We start from the raw sequence: 13,717 nt of genomic DNA on the forward strand, positions 1-13,717 counted from the left end.
TTTTTTATGTGTGAATTTATCATGCCTTAGCATTCAAAATATTCATACGCTGGCCCGGTCTGTAATTAACTCCATGTCCACTCTTGGCTATTACAACCACAACAGTTTCCATAGTGTAGTGGTTTTCATGTTAGCTTAACACACGAAAGGTCCCTGGTTTGAGACCGGGTGGAAACAGGTTATTTTTTGTCTCTCTCGTCAGAGCTGTTGCACGTGGTTTGCTGGTCACGTTGTAAATCTTAAGTGGAGTGGATGTTACTGTCGTTTAGTGGTGATCATGTGCACCTCCCATGTGAAAGGTCCCTTGTTTTAAGTCTGGTTGTGAACAAGGCCTTTTTTAAATTGTCATTATTATTATTATAAATCTTCCATGAAAAGCAGCTTCACCAAAAGGTGCAGCTGGCAAAAACCTTCTCACCGTGGGGGAATCGAATCCCAGTCTCCTGCGCGGACACCGTGAATGGTTCTGTCAGTGAAGGGGAATCAGGATTGAGAGGCTGGAGACTGGAGGGCAGCCGGACGGCCAGCATTCCAGCTGGCCGTCACGTGCTGAAACAAGGACCTGACAGCCCTCGCTTTCACACGGCCTTCCTGCATTGCACTGGGATTTTAGTGATGAAAACTGAGTTTTCCAAAAATTCCACAAAGTTTTTGGAGTGAGAACAATGCAAGCACATTTGGCGTGAATTTTTGGAATGTGTCGAAATTAGAATGGTGTGAATCGAGTGAAAATTGTGAATGTAGAAGAACGTCAAAAAGGTAAGCAGAATTCATTCGGCTTTGGTTGGTAATAATTTTTCGACCTTGTTTCTTTTTTGCCGTTAATGACACAACAATGGGCATTTATGTCCTCAAAGAACATGCCTCAAGTGATGACTGCATGATGGAGTTGTCCTTGAAGTCATCAAGGTTTTGCAAAACCTACATACTGTAGTGTAGCACTAGCCTTTGCTATGCTTTTTGGACTCATTTATGTGCTCAATCTCAGATACCCCAGTAAACTCCGTTACACCTTTGAGGTCGTGCAAAAGATTATTATGGACATGGATGGGCGTAAACTCTTCAACAGAGCACTTGGAATGAAGAACAGCCTGCTCCTGTTCTCGGAGTCGTAAATGCGCTGCCAACAGAAAAACATGTTAAATGTTTCTTTAATTTTTTTACATGAAGTTGCCGTTTGTAAGTTAAGTCGAAATTGCCACTGTGACTTGCATTTTTTAGATCGTTTAATTTTGTAATAATTTATTTTTGTATAATTGTATGGTTTGTGTAATTGTATAATTTATTTTTTCATATTTGATGTATAATTTTCTACTGACCTCTTTCATATTTATTTTATTACTGTCAATTTAACCTCTGAAGTAGCAGACAATTGTACTTATTTGCGCCTTTTCTCAGTTTCAAACTGGAATTTTAAAGACGTTGTTTAAAGGTTAAATAATAAAAATGTTTTGTTTCTCAGTTTAGTCCAAATCAGTTGAGTTATAATATGTGTGGCTTCAATACATTTGGGAAAACAAATTTATAAATATATTTACAGAGCTAAACAGGGTACTATACTGAATAAAATGTTGTTTTAATTTACTTAATTTGAACATCGGTTGCACTTGATTAAAATGTGGTAAATTATGTAATTTTCCCCTCTTTTTGAAAATGACGTAAGTTTACCATATTTTAATCATGTGCAACCGATGTACATGTCCAAATTTAATAAATTCAAAGTTCTTTTTTGGGAGTGCAGGGACATACTGAAATTACTTTAATGCTATGTAATACCGTCAATAAAAATGAACATTGAGAAATCAATTTAGAGACACATTTAAGGTCATTGAGCCTGGACATGATGAAATTACCACATTTTCATCATGTGCAACTGATGTACATGTTCAAAATAAGTAAATTCAACGGACTTTTTTTTCAGTCTTCGCTTAAATTGTGGTTAAATGTCATGTTCATCGGGGAAGAGTGAGGCAAAGTGGATGTGTAAATTCAAATTTGTGAACTTCAAACAAATTGGAATTCTCCTCCTGTTTTCTTTTTGATGTGCAATCACTTTAAGCCTAACAAAGTCTATTTGTTGCAATGAAGCTGAGATAGAATAAAGACTTTTAATTACAATAGTCAAGAATAAAGGCTGATGAGTTCCACTGGGGAAGAAAAAAAAAACCTTTGGAAGACTTTTATACATATTTGCCACAAAATCCTACAACCATAGAATGGCAAATAAGGTTGATATGACTCATTCTCAAACAGAATATTTGTATTTATATTGTCTTGTCAAAGTGTTTTGATGAGATGGTCTTCTTTTCCTTTGGGCTTGTCCCTTTAGGGGTCGCCACAGCGCGTCATCCTTTTCCATGTAAGCCTATCTCCTGCATTCTCCTCTCGAACATCAACTGCCCTCATGTCTTCCCTCACGACATCCATCAACCTTCTCTTTGGTCTTCCTCTCGCTCTCTTGCCTGGCAGCTCCATCCTCATCATCCTTCTACCAATATACTCACTATTTCTCCTCTGGACGTGTCCAAACCATTGAAGTTTGCTCTCTCTAACTTTGTCTCCAAAACATCGAACCTCAGCTGTCCCTCTGATGAGTTCATCATTTATAATCTAAAAAAATATGACAAAGTGGAGAGTGACATGAGTGTCACATTTCATCACGACACAAGATGTGATCATAAAAGCGGTTGAAATGGTAATCTGTATTAAATGTTGATTAATATTCTTATCAATACAGTAAAATGTTGAGATGTTTCACTTGATCGACAGTTTAATGCCTATCATGCCCTTCACATTAATTCACTGTCGTCCTGGCTCAGCATCATGCAGGGTTTCCTTTCAGCCTTGGTACAGCCAACAGTTTTAGACAGACAACTTTCGTGCCAGGTTCTACCTACCTAAGCGGTGATCGTATAGTGGTTAGTACTCTGCGTTGTGGCCGCAGCAACCCCGGTTCAAATCTGGGTCACGGCAGAAATGAACCCCTGCAGTGACTTTTTTTTAGTGCTGCCGTTTGGGTTGTGGGACAGTAAAAATCATCCACAGGGGCTTGCAGAGGGCCCAATACTTTTGTGGGGCTAGTGGTGCAATGTATAATGCGTCTGACTATGGATCAGAAGATTCTAGGTTCAAGTCCTGGTGAGCTCGTGTGCAGTTTTGCATGTGGTATTATCAGAATGCTGTATTTGTTACATTCACCAGAAATGTCTGCGTCACGCTAACTCATGCAACACTGTCAACGCAAACCGTGTGGAGGAAACTAATTTCGGCCGCTTGTATCCGGGATCTTGTTCTTTCGGTCACGACCCACAGCTCGTGACCATAGGTGAGGGTAGGAACGTAGATCGACCAGTAAATCAAGAGCTTCGGCTTAGCGCCTTCTTTTGTCACGTTCGTGGTTAGGGCGAAGGCGCGGAACGCAAGGCAAGAACATGGAGGACCCAAGTGCAGGGAAGCAGAGAGGCAAGGCAGGAGTGCGGGAGTCTCAAAAAATATTATTTAATCTTCAGAAATGGCAAACAAGGATATTGGATAAAGCAAAACTAAACAAAGTCCCACAACAGATAACAACAAAACCAAAGTAACAAAGACACACTTGAATATCTAAAACTGGAAACAAACTATGACCTGTGAGTAAGACGTGGAACATGGTGAATAACTAGAACAAGTGGGGGGCACAGATGAAAAGGACAGAAAAGACTTAACGAGGAGGGTAGGTATGGTTGGCAGGTTGAGGACGGTGGGAGGCAGTTTGGTGGTGTCCAGGGTGACGCCATGTTCTTCCCGCTGGGTCCTGTTCTGGTCACTGTGCCAGATGATCCTGTTCTTTAAAAAACTGACTCCAGCCGAGAGAAATTATGACATAGGTGACCGTGAACTGCTGGCGGTCAAGGTGGCTTTGGTGGAGTGGAGGCACTGGCTAGAGGGGGCACAGACTTCGTTTTTAGTATGGACAGATCACAAGAACCTTGAGTATATTAAATCTGCTAAAAGATTAAATGCGAGGCAGGCTAGATGGGCTCTGTTCTTCACTAGATTTAATTTCATGTTATCCTACCGACCTGGTTCTAAGAATGGTAAACCAGATGCTTTATTACGTATTTTCTGTGAAGAGAATTCACTGTCCGACCCAAAGACTATTTTGCCCAAGTCATGTTTCATTTCTGCTTTTGTTTGGGACGTTGAAACTGCGGTTAAAGAGGCTCTGAAGAACACTCTTAGCCCTGAAGATTGCCCTTAAAACAGGCTTTATGTGGTTCCGATCTTAAGGGGAAAAGTCATCCACTGGGCTCACACTAACCATACCGTATGTCACTCAGGCATTGCCAAAACGCAATCTGTGGTCGAACAACGCTTTTGGTGGCCTAATGTTAGGAGGGATATCGATTACGTCAATGCTTGTCAGGTATGTGCTGCTAACAGGCCCTCTCGTCAACGTCCTTCTGGGGAGTTGCGACCCATGCCAATACCACAACGTCCTTGGTCAGACATTTCCGTAGACTTTGTGACAGGATTACCGGCCTCTAAAGGCAATACCACCATTCTCACAGTTGTTGACAGATTTTAAAATATAATTTTTTTAGAATCATCTTTTATTGTCATGAACATGCATGTATGCACACGAAATTTGTTCTCTGCATTTAACCCATCACAGTGAACACATACAAATGTTAGTGGAACACACTGGAGCAGGGGGAAGCTGAAGCGCCCAGGGAGTATCTCGGGGTATCAGTGTCTTGCTCAAGGACACCACAGCCGTGAGTCTGGGGGATGTTGGCGGATGGTCCAGTCGGGGTCTTGAACCTAGGTCCCCCACGGTGGCAGGTAAGGATCTTAACCAATGACAACGGCTGCCCAATTCTCTAAGATGGCACACTTCATTGCACTTCCGAAACTCCCCTCAGCTAAAGACTGCCGAGTTGATGTTTAACCAGGTATTCAAGTTTCATGGTTTTCCCAAGAATGTGGTATCTGATAGGGGCCCCCAATTCATTTCACGATTTTGGAAGGAGTTTTGGAGCGTAATGGGTGCTACCGTCAGTCTGTCATCTGGGTTTCATCCTGAAACCAACGGACAAACCGAGAGGCTGAACCAGGACCTGGAGACTGGGCTCCGATGTCTCGCTTCACAGGAGCCACAATCCTGGTCTCAGAAGCTGGTTTGGGTCGAGTTCTCTCACAATTCCCTCCCCTCTGCATCCACTGGTCTATCGCCTTTTCACGTTGTGCATGGTTACCAACCATCTCTATTTCCTGCCACAGCCCCAGAGTCCACAGTTCCAGTGGCATTGACATTGGTGAGACGCTGCAGGAGGACCTGGGAGCGAGCCCGCCAGATGCTGCTGCGCCAGGGACGGTCTTACAAGACCGCAGCTGACCGTAGGAGGACACCGGCCCCGAACTACAAAGTGTGTAAGCGAGTTTGGCTCTCCACCAAGCATATTCCACTCCAGGTGGAGTCCTGGAAGCTCGCTCCCAGGTTCATTGGGCCCTTCCCCATCACAAAGATAATCAACCCTGTCACCGTGTCCCAAACTATCCCCGAGCAGGGGAGAAGGTTTTTATCGAAGCTGTTTTTCAAGGCAAATTAATTTTAAAAATAATAATAACAATAACCAGTCTTTGCTCATACTAAGATTTGAACAAGGAACCTTTCACAAATGAGGTGCACATGCACACCACTAAGCTATGGTAAAATTCACTGCAGAACATCACCAGCACACCACGTACAACAGCTGCCTGACAAGCAAGAAAAGCTGTTTCCACCCGGTCTCGAATCGGGGACCTTTCGCGTGTTAGGCGAACGTGATAACCACTACACTATGGAAACTGTGGTGGGTGCTGTACCCAATAGCAGACATGCAGTTTTTGACAGACCAGCCCACCAAGTAACCAACTCACAAGCAGAATTGAATATTTACAAATGATAAGTCATAATGGAATTTATTTAAGCATTACTGAAGTAAGAATTATTTTGAGAGGACCAAGTGTTTTGAGCAGTTATCAAGCCAACCATCTTTTCTTTGTATTTCTACATCAATGGAATTCCTACAGCCATTTGTGATTTGACGGGGCTGCCGGTTTTCCACCTGGTTCAGCCACGGTCGGCTTACCGGGGATTTCGGCAGGGTCGGACCATCGACTGTTGGATTCCCATAAAAAGGACTCGCAGTCAAGTCATCATCCTGATAGGAAACTGCAGCACTGTGGCATCAGAGGATGTCAATATTGATTGGATCAAAGGCTTTTGACAAGTCTAAAACAGGTGGGCTGCCATAGGTTTACAGGTGGTGGGTCACTGAGAGGAGGGTCTCTCCTCTTTGTCTGATTTGCGTGTTTAGGTTGCTGTATATTTTTACCCTGTGTGCCTTTTCATTTTGTAGTGTGTGTGACCTGTCGTCCCCCGCACGCTGAATGAATCTCCGAAAGTGGATATTCTCTAGCTGGAGCAGTCGGCCTTGTCACAACGGGCATTGTAAATAATTGGCAATAACAATTATGTTTTACTTTGCAAATAGCTTGAAGCATGCACACTTATCTCTTATTTGGAAAACTATGCAAGTGAGAGTGAGAACAGGTGGTAACGCACACATTAATAAGTGTGTTTTAATAAGTTTAAATGTGCTTAAAGCATGTGAGATGTGAAAACCTTTATTTTAACTACAACCCCAACGTTGTTTTAAACAGATAAAAACAGAATACAATAATTTGCAAATCATGTTCAACCTATATTTAATTGAATACTCTACAAAGACAAGATATTTAATGTTCAAACTGATCAAGTTTATTGTTTTTCGCAAATAATCATTTACTTTGAATTTTATACAACACATTCCAAAAAAGCTGGGACAGGGTCATGTTTACCACTGTGTTACATCACCTTTTCTTTTAACAACATTCAATAAACGTTTGGGAACTGAGGCTTTGTAGGGGGAATTCTTTCCCATTCTTGCTTGATGTACAGCTTCAGCTGTTCAACAGTCTGGGGTCTCCTTTGTCATATTTTACGCTTCATAATGCGCCACACATTTTCAATGGGAGACAGGTCTGGACTACAGGCAGGCCAGTCTAGTACCCGCACTCTTTTACTACAAAGCCACGCTGTTGTAACACGTGCAGAATGTGGTTTGGCATTGTCTTGCTGAAATAAGCAGGGTCGTCCATGAAAAAGATGTTGCTTGGATGGCAGCATATGTTTCTCCAAAACCTCTATGTACCTTTCAGCATTAATGGTGCCTTCACAGATGTGTAAGTTACCCATGCCATTGGCACTAACACAGCCCCATACCATCACAGATGCTGGCTTTTGAACTTTCCGTCCATGACAGTCCGGATGGTTCTTTTCCTCTGGCGTCCATAATTTCCAAAAACAATTTCAAATGTGACTCGTCGGACCACAGAACACTTTTCCACTTTGCATCAGTCCATCTTAGATGAGCTCGGGCCCAGAGAAGCCGGCGGCGTTTCTGGGTGTTGTTGATAAATGGCTTTTGCTTTGCATAGTAGTTTTAAGTTGCACTTACGGATGTAGCGCCGAACTGTATTTACTGACATTGTTTTTTTTTTAAGTGTTCTTGAGCCCATGTGGTGATATCCTTTACACATTGATGTTGGTTTTTGATGCAGTACCGCCTGAGGGATCGGGCATTCAATGTTGGTTTTCGGCATTGCCGCTTACATGCAGTGATTACTCCAGATTCTTTGAACCTTTTGATGATATTATGGACCGTAGATGATGAAATTCCTAAATTCCTTGCAATTGTACATTGAGGAACATTGTCCTTAAACTGTTCGACTATTTTCTCATGCACTTGTTCACAAAGAGGTGAACCTCGCCCCATCTTTGCTTGTGAACGACTGAGCAAATCAGGGAAGCTCCTTTTATACCCAATCATCAGAATCAGTATGCCAAGTATGTCCAAAAACACACAAGGAATTTGTCTCCGGTAGTTGGAGCCGGCGGCACGGTGGCCGACTGGTTAGAGCGTCAGCCTCACAGTTCTGAGGACCCGGGTTCAATCCCCGGCCCCGACTGTGTGGAGTTTGCATGTTTTCCCCGTGCCTGCGTGGGTTTTCTCCGGGCACTCCGGTTTCCTCCCACATCCCAAAAACATGCATTAATTGGGGACTCTAAATTGCCCGTAGGCATGACTGTGAGTGCGAATGGTTGTTTGTTCCTATGTGCCCTGCGATTGGCTGGCAACCAGTTCAGGGTGTACCCCGCCTCCTGCCCGATGACAGCTGGGATAGGCTCCAGCACGCCCGCGACCCTAGTGAGGACAAGCGGCTCAGAAAATGGATGGATGGATAGTTGGAGCCGTTCTAGTACGACAAAAGACAGTCAATTTACAGAACACTTTGGAGACAGAAAGACATTGACAAAAAAAACAGTCACTGAGCAGTAAAGGGTTGCTTGTTATCTGGTAATCCCGGTAGTCTTTTTTTTTGACAATTGTGCAAAAAGATGCAGAGTCCTCTAGCACTTAGAGCAGTTCGAATGACTAATATTGCAATAGTCCGGTGTAATGACCATTGTGCAAAGGGCGCCGAGACTTCAAGGAGTGTATGCGGTTTAAAGTGACGAGTAGTGCGATAATCTGGGACAATGTTGGTTGTGCAAATGTTGCAGATACTCCTCAATCAGTGTGCAAATGGAGCAGATGCTACTCTGGCATGAGTGGCCAGTATATGCATATAGTGCAGCATGGCGAGACAACTACAGTGAGTGCACGAGTAATACATAATTGGCCCCACAGAAATGAATTCAAGTCAAAAAATTGCCAGCTTGTTGTAAAGGAATTATAGGTTAGCTGTTTAAGAAGTTGATTGCAAGAGGGAAGAAGCTGTTGGAATGGCTACTAGTTCCAGTTTGCATTGATCGGTAGCGCCTACCTGAGGGAAGGAGCTGGAAAAGATCTGGCCCGGAGGACACGATCTGGCCCGGAGGACACGGCGTCCATAGTTTCCAAAAACAATTTGAAATGTGGACTCGTCGGACCACAGAACACTTTTCCACTTTGCATCAGTCCATCTTAGATGAGCTCGGGCCCAGAGAAGCCGGCGGCGTTTCTGGGTGTTGTTGATAAATGGCTTTTCCAAAAACAATTTGAAATGTGGACTCGTCGGACCACAGAACAATTTGAAATGTGACCGGGGTGCGGAGGGTCCGAGAGGATTTTGCACGCCCTTGTCTTAGTTCTGGCAGCATGCAAGTCCTCAAGGGTGGGTAGGGGGGTACCGACAATCCTTTCAGCAGTTTTGATTGTCCGTTGCAGTCGGAGTTTGTCCTTTTTTGTAGCAGCACCAAACCAGACTGTGATGGAAGAGCACAGGACTGATTCGATGACCGCTGTGTAGAACTGTCTCAGCAGCTCCGGTGGCAGGCCATGCTTTCTCAGAAGCCGCAGGAAGTACATCCTCTGCTGGGCCTTTTTGAGGACGGAGTTGATGTTGGTCGCCCACTTCAGGTCCTGGGAGATTGTAATTCCCAGGAACTTGAAGGTCTCGACGGTTGACACAAGGCAGCTGGACAACGTGAGGGGCAGCTGTGGCGAAGGATGCCTCCTGAAGTCCACGATCATCTCTACAGTCTTGAGCGTGTTCAGCTCCAGGTTGTGTCGGTCGCACCACAGCTCCAGCCGCTCCGCTTCCTGTCGATATGCAGACTCGTCACCGTCCTTGATGAGGCCGATGACAGTGGTGTCATCTGCAGTAAAAGGTATTCTAGTCGTTTCGTGTGCCCATGAAGCATCAAGACATGGACCATGACTCGAACAGATGACCGAAGCCTTACGATGTTATGAAGCTTCATCTTGTCATTACTAACTGGTTCTACTAATCAGAGCAAACCCATGTATGCTAGAAATTACATCATACTGCAGTACCATAGCGTCATATGATGCACACTCCAGCTTTAACAATGAGCAACATTCTCATTATTTTGAAACAATGACCAGGAGAGTGCTCGAACGCAGTCCCCCACTCCCAGAAATTATGCATGAGGATGGAGCTGCCAGGCAAGAGATATAGAGGAAGACCAAAGAGAAGGATGATGGATGTCGTGAGGGAAGACGAGGGCAGTTGGTGTTCGAGAGGAGGATGCAGGAGATAGGCTTACATGGAAAAGGATGACGCGCTGTGGCAACCCCTAAAGGGACAAGCCCAAAGGAAAAGAAGAAGAAGAAAAGAAGAATTCTTCTTTTCTTCTTCTTTTCTCGTGTTTTTGGTCAAGTGATCCACATCGATACAATAGAATGCGGAAATAAACGAATATATTTTTAGCCGTGTATGAACAGTCTTAAACATCCAATGAATGATGAGTTATTTGTAATAACAATCGTTTGTTGGTAACATTTTGTGGCCACAAGGAGAATAGCTGTTTGCTCCCTTGCCTCGATCAACTACTTCCTGTTTCCTGCTTTGGTAACTAACAGTAGGACTCTAGCGCCATCGTCGTAGAGGAGGCAAATTACAACCCTTCCACTAATTTGGTGACACAACGTTCCAGTTTGTCGTGTGGTGTGTTAATAATCGAAAAAAAACATGCCATCAAAAGACATGCATCTTCTTCTTCTTTTCCTTTGGGCTTGTCCCGTTAGGGGTCGCCATAGTGTGTCATCCTTTTCCATGTAAGTCTATCTCCTGCAGCCTCCTCTCGAACACCAACTGCCGTCATGTCTTCCCTCACGACATCCATCAACCTTCTCTTTGGTCTTCCTCTAGCTCTTTTGCCTGGCAGCTCCATCCTCATCATCCTTCTACCAATATACTCACTATTTCTCCTCTGGACGTGTCCAAACCATTGAAGTTTGCTCTCTCTAACTTTGTCTCCAAAACATCGAACCTTGGCTGTCCCTCTGATGAGCTCATTTCTAATTTTATCCAACCGAGTCAAACCGAGAGCGAACCTCAAAATCTTCATTTCCGCCACCTCCAGCTCTGCTTCCTGTTGTCTCTTCAGTGCCACTGTCTCTAATCCGTACATCATGGCTGGCCTCACCACTGTTTTATAAACTTTGCCCTTCATCCTAGCAGAGACTCTTCTGTCACATAACACACCTGACACCTTCCTCCACCCGTTCCAACCTGCTTGGACCCGTTTCTTCACTTCCTGACCACACTCACCATTGCTCTGGACGGTTGACCCCAAGTATTTAAAGTCCTCCACCCTTGCTATCTCTTCTCCCTGTAGCCTCATTCTTCCCCCACCACTCCTCTCATTCATGCACATAGATTCTGTCTTACTTCGGCTAATCTTCATTCCTCTTCTTTCCAGTGCATGCCTCCATCTTTCTAACTGTTCCTCCAGCTGATCCCTGCTTTCACTGCAGATCACAATGTCATCTGCAAACATCATGGTCCACGGGGATTCCAGTCTAACCTCATCTGTCAGCCTATCCATCACCACTGCAAAAAGGAAGGGGCTCAGGGCTGATCCCTGATGCAGTCCCACGTCCACCTTAAATTCTTCTGTCACACCGACAGCACACCTCACCGCTGTTCTGCTGCCCTCGTACATGTCCTGTATTATTCTAACATACTTCTCTGCCACTCCAGACTTCCGCATGCAGTACCACAGTTCCTCTCTGGGTACTCTGTCATAGGCTTTCTCTAGATCTACAAAGACACAATGTAGCTCCTTCTGACCTTCTCTGTACTTTTCCATCAACATCCTCAAGGCAAATAATGCATCTGTGGTACTCTTTCTAGGCATGAAACCATACTGTTGCTCGCAAATACTCACTTCTGTCCTGAGTCTAGCCTCCACTACTCTTTCCCATAACTTCATTGTGTGGCTCATCAACTTTATTCCTCTATAGTTGCCACAGCTCTGCACATCACCTTTGTTCTTAAAAATGGGCACCATTACACTTTTCCTCCATTCCTCAGGCATCTTCTCACTCACTAGAATTCTATTGAACATGCTGGTCAAAAACTCCACAGCCACCTCTCCGAAATGCTTCCATACCTCCACAGGAATGTCATCAGGACCAACTGCCTTTCCATTTTTCATCCTCTTTAATGCCTTTCCAACTTCCCCCTTACTAATCATTGCCACTTCCTGGTCCACCACACTTGCCTCTTCTACTCTCCCTTCTCTCTCATTTTCCTCATTCATCAACTCCTCGAAGTATTCTTTCCATCTAGCTAGCACACTGCTGGCACCAGTTAACATATTTCCATCTCTATCCTTAATAACCTTAACCTGCTGCACATCCTTCCCATCTCTATCCCTCTGTCTGGCCAGCCTGTATAGATCCTTTTCTCCTTCTTTAGTGTCCAACCTGCCATACATGTCATCATATGCCTCTTGTTTTGCCTTTGCCACCTCTACCTTTGCCCTGTGTCGGATCTCAATGTATTCCTTTCGCCTCTCCTCGGTCCTCTCAGTGTCCCACTTCTTCTTAGCTAACCGTTTTCCTTGTATGATTTCCTGTACTGTGAGGTTCCACCACCAAGTCTCCTTCTCTCCTTTCATGTCAGAAGATACACCAAGTACTCTCCTGCCTGCCTCTCTGATCACCTTGGCTGCAGTGGTCCATTCTTCTGGAAGCTCCTCCCGTCCACTGAGAGCCTGTCTCAACTCTTCCCGAAAAGCTGCACAACACTCGTCTTGTCTCAGCTTCCACCACATGGTTCTCTTCTCTGCCTTTGTCTTCCTAATCTTCCTCCCCACCACCAGAGTCATCTTACACACCACCATCCTATGCTGTCTAGCCACACTCTCCCCTACCACAACCTTACAGTTGGTAACCTCCTTCAGATTACATCGTCTGCACAAGATGTAATCCACCTGCGTGCTTCGACCTCCGCTCTTGTAGGTCACCCGATGTTCGTGCCTCTTCTGGAAAAAAGTGTTCACTACAGCCATTTGCATCCTTGTTGCAAAGTCTACCACCATCTGTCCCTCCAAGTTCCTCTCCTGGATGCCGTAATTATCCATCACTTCTTTATCACCCCTATTTCCTTCACCGACATATCCATTACAATCTGCACCAATCACGACTCTCTCGCTGTCTGGGATGCTCAGAACTACTTCGTCTAGCTCCTTCCAGAATTTCTCTTTCACCTCTCGGTCATAGGTCATAGTGGTCTTTCACCACTTATCACATTATACATAACACCCTCAATTTCAGGTTTCAGCCTCATCACTCGATCTGATACTCTTTTCACCTCCAAGACATTCTGAGCCAACTCTTCTTTTAAAATAACCCCGACTCCATTTCTCTTCCCATCTACACCATGGTAAAATAATTTAAACCCTGCCCCTAAACGTTGAGGCTTACTGCCTTTCCACCTGGTCTCCTGGACACACAATATATCAACCTTTCTCCAAATCATCATGTCAACCAACTCCCGAGATTTTCTGTCATAGTCCCAACATTCAAAGTCCCCACATTCAGTTCTAGGTTCTGTGCTTTCCTCTTCTCTCTCTGCCGAAGAACCCGCTTTCCACCTCATCTTCTTCTTTGACTTCGACCCACAGTAGCTGAATTTTCAACGGTGCCCTGCAGGTTGACGCCGCCGGTGGCGGATGTTTTTAAACCGGGCCACGACCGATCCAGTATGGAATTCTTTGGATGAACGCTCATATTTGTTTGGCAAAGTTTTAAGCCGGATGCCCTTCCTGACGTAACCCTCTGCATTTATCCGTGCTTGGGACCGGCCTACAGTTTGCACTGACTTGTGCCCCGCATAGGGCTGCATCCAAAAATCT

The 13,717-nt window shown here is 44.6% G+C and overlaps 1 non-coding gene across 1 annotated transcript; it reads right to left on the bottom strand.

Annotated features, from left to right (window-relative positions):
• Positions 1–5,757: 5,757 nt before the first annotated feature.
• Positions 5,758–5,830, bottom strand: trnav-aac (transfer RNA valine (anticodon AAC)). Its single transcript has one exon. It is a non-coding gene; the product is annotated as a tRNA-Val (tRNA).
• Between the last annotated feature and the right edge of the window lie 7,887 nt (positions 5,831–13,717).

Source organism: Phyllopteryx taeniolatus, unplaced genomic scaffold (assembly GCF_024500385.1).
Source record: "Phyllopteryx taeniolatus isolate TA_2022b unplaced genomic scaffold, UOR_Ptae_1.2 contig_24, whole genome shotgun sequence".
Taxonomy (NCBI): domain Eukaryota; kingdom Metazoa; phylum Chordata; class Actinopteri; order Syngnathiformes; family Syngnathidae; genus Phyllopteryx; species Phyllopteryx taeniolatus.